The sequence below is a fragment of the Cryptomeria japonica genome, chromosome 10, assembly GCF_030272615.1.
Source record: "Cryptomeria japonica chromosome 10, Sugi_1.0, whole genome shotgun sequence".
NCBI classification, from domain to species: Eukaryota; Viridiplantae; Streptophyta; class Pinopsida; order Cupressales; family Cupressaceae; genus Cryptomeria; species Cryptomeria japonica.
The window spans coordinates 116,063,126-116,070,673 of NC_081414.1; positions in this window are offsets into that span (position 1 = coordinate 116,063,126).

Consider the following 7,548-nt stretch of genomic DNA (forward strand, 5'->3'; position numbering starts at 1 on the left):
AATGAAGTATTTAACTATGAAAGAAAACACAAGGAGGCATCTCCAAATGCCTTCTACCATGCTCGTAGCTCCTTCTCCCTTGTTCCTCTCCTCTCCAAGTTCCAAATTAGTGTAGCTCTCAGCAGCTTTTTGTACTATGGATGCTTTATGGAGATTCAAGATTGAAATGTTTTAGCTATGATATGCAAATGTAAAATAAACTAATTACTTATGCTATGAAATGAGCTAAGATTTATTTTAGTCCAAAATGACAATATATGTTATTTATGCTAAATGCTCTTTCTCTAAAATTCACTATAATGTAAATGCATACAAGTTTTCAGGATTTGGATTATGAAGAAATGAGCTCTATTTATAGGAAAAATGGAGCAATGTATGGCTGAGATTGAGTAATCTCAACAAGGGTCATGATTGAATGATATTCATCCATGAGAGGGCTTTCAACCCAATCCCAAGATGACAGGTGTCAACATGAGATGAGTTGAGAGGAGAGGGAATAAGCATTAAATGCTTGACATGACCTGAGAGTTAACTTGGGAGCTAAGGTTAAGGTTAAGGTTGGGTTGAGTGAATAAATTCATTATCCAAAGAATAATGCTTTTATCCAATGGATAAACTCTTGTGCAAGAGTTAGTGAGGATAACCATGGTCAAAACAATAAATGCTTCAGAAGACACATGGGTCACATGAGGGTTGAGTTAGGGGTTAAAGTCTTTAACCATGGGTGCAAGTGGATTTAACCATAAATGGTTATGTAAGAGCCATTGATGGTCATGTAAGAGCCATTAGTGGTTTGGAAGACTTTAGAGGTTAAATTGTTGAACACACAAAGCATTTAATGCTTTTTAAAGACTTTGAAGTCTTTGAGAAGTGACTCCAAATTGCTTAGGAATGTGAGAATATTTAGGGGATGGATTAGGCTAATTAGAAAGGGGTTTAGAAGAATTTAGAAGGGGATTAGGATTGCAAGTGGGTTTGATGGGTGAGAGAAAATAGGATTTTTATTAAAATAAAATTCATTTATTTCAACAAATAGGTGCAAGTTGCATTTTTAGGAGAATGCAAATGGGGAGGGATTTAATGATTTAAATAAATATTTTATTTAATTTATTTAAAAGAGGAAAGGGGATTAAATAAAATAAATAGAATTTATTCATTTAATTGATTGTGATTTTGGTTTAATGAATTAATTAAATAAATTGAATAATTTATTTAATTAATAAGAGAATATTTTGAAGATGAATTAATTAAATATTAATTTAATTAACTGATGGCTAGTGGGTTTTTAATCAAATAAATATCAAATATTCATTTAATTAAACTGGACAGATTTATGTGACTACATATACATATTTATATATGTATATGTATATGATGCTCTGCAAAAAGGATTATAAAATCTGTTTGATGGCAACACACACAAAAGCACAAGAAACAAACGTTAGTGTTAGCAACAAAAGATTATCCTAAACAGGCATATCAAGAGAGATATTAAGCATGAAATAGAAAGCATACAGATATAGAATAGATAAACTATACTCCTCCAAATGCTAATCAAGATGCTCATAGTTGCTCATCCCTTGTTCCTCTCCTCTTCAAGTTCCACATGAGTGTAGCTCTCAACTTTTAGCACTAGCCATGGATGCCATATGGAGATTCAAGATGGTTGAATATGATAAGCAAATGCTATGCAAGTGTAGATAATGATGCTATGAAAAAACTCTATGCTAATACTAGTATAACAACAATACTCTAATGCTTCCTCTTTGCTTGAGGAGAAGGGTTCTATTTATAGAAGAAATGGGGAAATGAAGGGTTAAGATTGAACAATCTTAACAAGGGTTAGGATTGAAAGATATTCAATCCATGTGAGACTTTCAACCCAATCCCATGTTGACAAGTGTCACCATGAGGAGGCTTGAGAGGAGAGATAAGGATCATTAAATGCTTGAAGGGACATGATGGTTACCCTAGAGGGTTGGGTTAGGGTTAGGTTAATGGATATTCCTTTTATCCAAGGGATAAATGAATGTGCAAGGGTTAAATGGTTACCTTAGTCAAAGAAATAAATGCTTTGAAGAGACCCATGAGTCAAAAGGATGGTTAAGTTAGAGGAAAGTCTCTAACCAAAGGTAAAAGGTGAGTTAACCATAAATGGTTGTGTAAGAGCCTTTAATGGTTTGGAAGACTTTAGAGGTTAACCATTTGAAGACATAAAGCCTTTAATGGTTATTGAAGACTTTGAGGGCTTTGAGAAGTGACTCCAAGTTGCTTAGGAATGTGACAATATTTAGGGGATGGATTAGGCTAATTAGAAGGAGTTAGAAGAATCTAGAAGAGATTTAGGCATGGAAGTGGATTTTGTAGGAGAATGCAAGTGGGGGAAATTTTGGGATTTTCAATTAAAATAAAATCATTTATTTCAATTAAATGGTGTAGTTTGCATTTCAAATAAATATTAATTTATTTAAATGAGAAAAAGGAAGATAAAGCATTAAATGCTTGAAGACTTTAAGGGAAACCTTTAAAGGCTTAAGAAGACTCTAGAAGGAAGCCAATAAATTTGAAGACTTTAAGGGAAACCATTAAAGATTTCAAGTGGGTGAGGATAAATAAGATTTTAAATAAATAATAGTTGTGCAACTTGCATTTGTAGGAAAATGCAAGTGGGTGGAGGATAAAGGTGATTTAAATAAATGTTAATTTATTTAAATGTGAGAGATGAGATTTTGGGGGATTTAAATAAATATTAATTTATTTAAATGTGAGAGAAGATAATAATTGAACAAATATGATTTATTTATTTAATTAATGGTCTGAATTTGGTTAAGTGAATTAAATCAAATAAATTGAATAATTTACTTAATTAATAGGAGAAGAGGGTTAAGATGAATTAATTAAAAATTAATTTAATTAATTATTGATTGATGGTTAAATAATCAGATAAATACTAAATATTCATTTAATTAAGTGGACAAATTTATGTGACTACAATATATATACATATATGCATACATACACATATATGTATATACATATATGCACACACACACACACACACACACACACACACACACACACACACACACACATATATATTTGAGTGTGCATGTGTGTGCACATATATGTACACATATACACACATATAACTATATATATACATGTATATATGTATATATATGTATATATACATGTACATATATATATATATACATGTATATATACATATATATCTATATATATATAAATATATATGTATATACCCATATATATATATATATATATATATATATATATATATATATATATATATATATATATATATATACCAAAAAAAAAATTATATTAAAATGAAATTATGTATACATGGGTCAAAATTGAACCAACCTGGTTCAGAGGTTCAAATGTTCCAAGGAAACCCGTAGGGTTTGGCTGCTCCCAAAATCGCTTCGTCGCTACTAACTGCCGAAAATGACATAACTGTCATTTTCGACAGTTTCAAACTTTTATAAAAAAAACCCTAAACGAAGGGTTTCGATCGAACCCTTTTAATTATTAATTAAAAAAATAAAATAAATACTTTCGATCGAAAGTTTTTCTTTTCAATCTTTCGATCGAATATAAAAATTGATTTCGATCGAAAGTTGTGTAAAATCAATTTTGGACAATTGAGACAAATTCCTTCATCCAAAAATGTGTAACCCACTATTGTGGGTTCACTCGATGAAAAAGCCTGTGTGATCCATGGGAGAGGTTCTATTTCTTTTGATGGTAAGCATAACATTGATGATGTCTTGTATATTGAAGGTTTGAAGCATAATATTTTGAGTGTTGGATAGATGGTTGATAAAAGTTATGATTTACAATTCAAGGATGGAAAATGCAAGATCCTAAATGCCTCTAGTATAGAGATTGCATCTGGAACTAAGACTAAAGGTAACATTTTTCATCTGAATGTTGGTGAGAAAAGCTATTTGATTGCTCAGATTGATGAGAGTTGGTTGTGGCATAAAAGAATGTGTCATGTGAATTTTGATTCAATGATTAAGATCTGTTCTACACAAATTGTTAGAGATCTTCCTAAGATTGTTAAGCCTACTAATCCGGTATGTAAGGAATGTTAGTTGGGAAAGAAAACAATAATTTCTTTCAAGAGAAAACAAAATACATCAGATGGATTGCTAGATCTTGTGCATATTGACCTAGGTGGACCTACAAATGTTAGAAGTGTGCAGGGTGATAGATATTTTATGCTGCTAATTGATGATTATTCCAGGATGATGTGGGTTGTCTTTTTGAAGGAGAAATCAGAAGCACTGGACAAATTCAAGATATTTAAAGAAATAGTTGAGACTGAGTCTGGACTGAAGGTGAATTGTCTGAGATCTGATAGAGGTGGAGAATTATGTTCTGGTGAGTTCAATTCATTCTATGAGAAGCATGGAATTAGAAGACAATTATCTATTCCTAGAACCCCTCAGGAGAATGGAGTTGTTGAAAGGAAGAACATAACTATCTTGGATGCTACAAGAACTATGATGATTGAAGGAAATGTTTCGAAGATCTACTAGAGAGAAGCTATTTGCATTGTTGTTTATACATTCAATAGAGTTCACATCAAAGGTGATACCAGTAAGACCCCTTCTGAGCTATGGTTTGGTCATGTTCCTACTGTGAGATATTTTAGAGTATTTGGTAGTAAATGTTATATCAAGAGAGATGATGATATAGGAAAGTTTGATGCTAGAAGTGATGAAGAAATTTTATTGGGATATTCTACAAAGAGAAAAGCTTATCGGTGCTATAATAAGAGACTGGGAAAGATAGTGGATAGTGAAAGTGTGAAGGTGGATGAGAACCTTGGGAAAGAGATTAGAACATATGGTTATGATGATGGTCAACATGTTATTTTAACTCCTTTTAGATAGAAGAACCTAAGCAGAATTATTCGGTAGAGACAATTAGCTTAGATGTTGTTGCTGCTGGTGAACAAGTGTAGGAACCCGTTAATCAGAACAATCAGAAGACTCTGAGGTATGTAAGATTGAATCATTCTGAAAATCAGATTATTGGTGATAAGAATAAAGGTGTAATGACTAGAAGAAGGTTAGCTGCTAAAGAAGTATGTTTGATTTCTAAAGTTGAACCTAAAGATGTTGTTGAAGCCTATAAAGATGAAAGTTGGATGAGAGCTATGGAAGAAGAATTAGATCAGATTGAAAAGAATAATACATGGGAACTTGTGCCTAGACCTAAGGATAAGAATGTTATTGGTACTAAATGGATAATCATGAACAAATTGAATGAAGTTGGTGAAGTTGTCAAAAATAAAGCTAGATTGGTTTGCAAAGGATATTATTAGAAAGAGGGAATTGATTATGAGGAGACTTTTTCTTTGGTGGCCAGACTTGAACTTGTTAGATTGTTGCTTCCTTATGCTGCTTATAAAGATTTCAAGGTATATCAGATGGATGTCAAATCTGCCTTTTTGAATGGTGATCTTGAGGAAGAAGTCTACATTGAGAAAGCTAATGGATTTTCATTGTCAAATGATGGGGACATGGTATGTAAGTTGAAGAAATCTCTTTATCGATTGAAACAAACCCCTAGAGCCTAGTATGCTAGACAGATAAGTATTTATTGAAATTGGGATTTAATAAAGGTGTTGTTGATAATAATCTGTACTTTAAGATAGAAAATGATAACATCCCGATTGTTGAAGTCTTTGTTGATGATATTATCTTTGGTGGTGATGATGACTTAATTATGAAGTTTGCCAATGACATGCAAAAAGATTTTGAGATGTCTATGATAGGCGAGATGAATTTTTTTTTAGGTTTGCAGATTTCACAGACTGAAAAAAAGGTATATTTATATCTCAAACTAAGCATGTGAAGGAATGGCTAAAGAAGTTTGGGTTAGATTACTTCAAACCTGTTGGAACTCCTATGGTGACTGGTTGTAAATTGTCTAAGAATGATGAATCTCCAAAAGCTAATCAAAGCTTGTATAGATCTATGGTTGGTGAACTATTATATCTTACTCAGACTAGACCGGACATTATGCATGATGTGTGCAAGGCTTCTAGATATCAAGTTGATCCAAAAGAGAGTCATGTCACTACTGGGAAGAGGATATTTAGATACTTGAAGGGAACTATGGATTATGGTATGTGGTATCTGAAGAATGATGATTTCATGCTATGTGCCTACACTGATGCTAATTGAGCTGGTGATGTTGATGACTAGAAGAGTACTACAGATGGAGCATTCTTTTTGGGAAAGAAATTGGTTTCATGGGCTAGTAAGAAACAAGATTCAGTGTTCTTATCTAGTGCTGAAGCTGAGTACATTGTTGTTGTTAGTAATTGCACTCAGGTATTTTGGATGAAGCAAATGTTGAAGGATATTAGAGTTATTTATGATGAGCCTACTATTATATACTATGATAATTCTAGTGCTAATAACATGTTAAAGAATTTGGTGCAACATTCAAAGACTAAGCATGTGTCAATCAAATATATTTACTTGAGAGAGCAAGTCAGTGAAGAGAAGGTGAAGCTGGGGTATGTATTTACAAAGGAACAAATAGCTAATATTTTGACTAAGCCTTTGCCTGCAGATATATTTGTCTATTTGAGAGACAAGTTGGGGGCATCCACCCCTCCTGATGAGAACTAGATGCATTGAGTTGCATCAATCCGATGGATTTTAGAGTCTTATCCTTTTATTCAGATTGGTGAGTTGGTGTTGCTCCTCTGGTGGAGTAGTCTATGTTTTAGGGGGGAGAGATTCATGTTATTCATGTTTCTATTTTGGGGGAGAGAGAATTTGGTTTTCTATTTTGAGATCTTTGGCATTGCTGTCAAAGAGGGAGAAAGAGGTCATGTGAAAAACTGCTTTATATGTCCTGATCTTAGGGGGAGTTTGCTGGAGACATCTTCTTGCTTTGCATTGATTATTTTTCACATTCATATGTTGCCATCAATACCAAAGGGGGAGATTGTTGGATATTGTTGGTCATTTTTACTACTAGGATATGTTATTGTCATTGATGTCAACATATTCCTATGTATTGCTCCGTTATTGTAGATTGGGAAGATCTTGTGATCCGGTTTGCAGTTTGTTTTGCTGATCACTGTTTTGCAGAGTTTGATATTTCCTATGGTATATTCCAGTGTGATTGAGTGCTAAGATTTTGGGATATTGTTTGGGATGGTCTTCTGCATCTTCATTTCAGATGGATCATGATTTGGTGCTCCGCAAGTTATCTTTCTTTGTGACAGTTGCTGATTAATTATGTTCTTGAGCTTTCAAACGTTGGCAGATGAAGATTTGATAAGTGGTGTTGGTGCAACTATTACTGATGTTTCTAACATGCTTGCTGGTGTTTCCTAGTTGTGTCCTATTTGTTTTGGTGATCCACATTAATCATTATACAAGCTTTTGGTGGTTTCTATGAACTGGTGATGATTTTTGTGTTATGCGGATTTCCTGGTTGTGTAGTGTGTTACAGTTGATCTTGGTGTAATTTCCTGTGGAGTTGTGC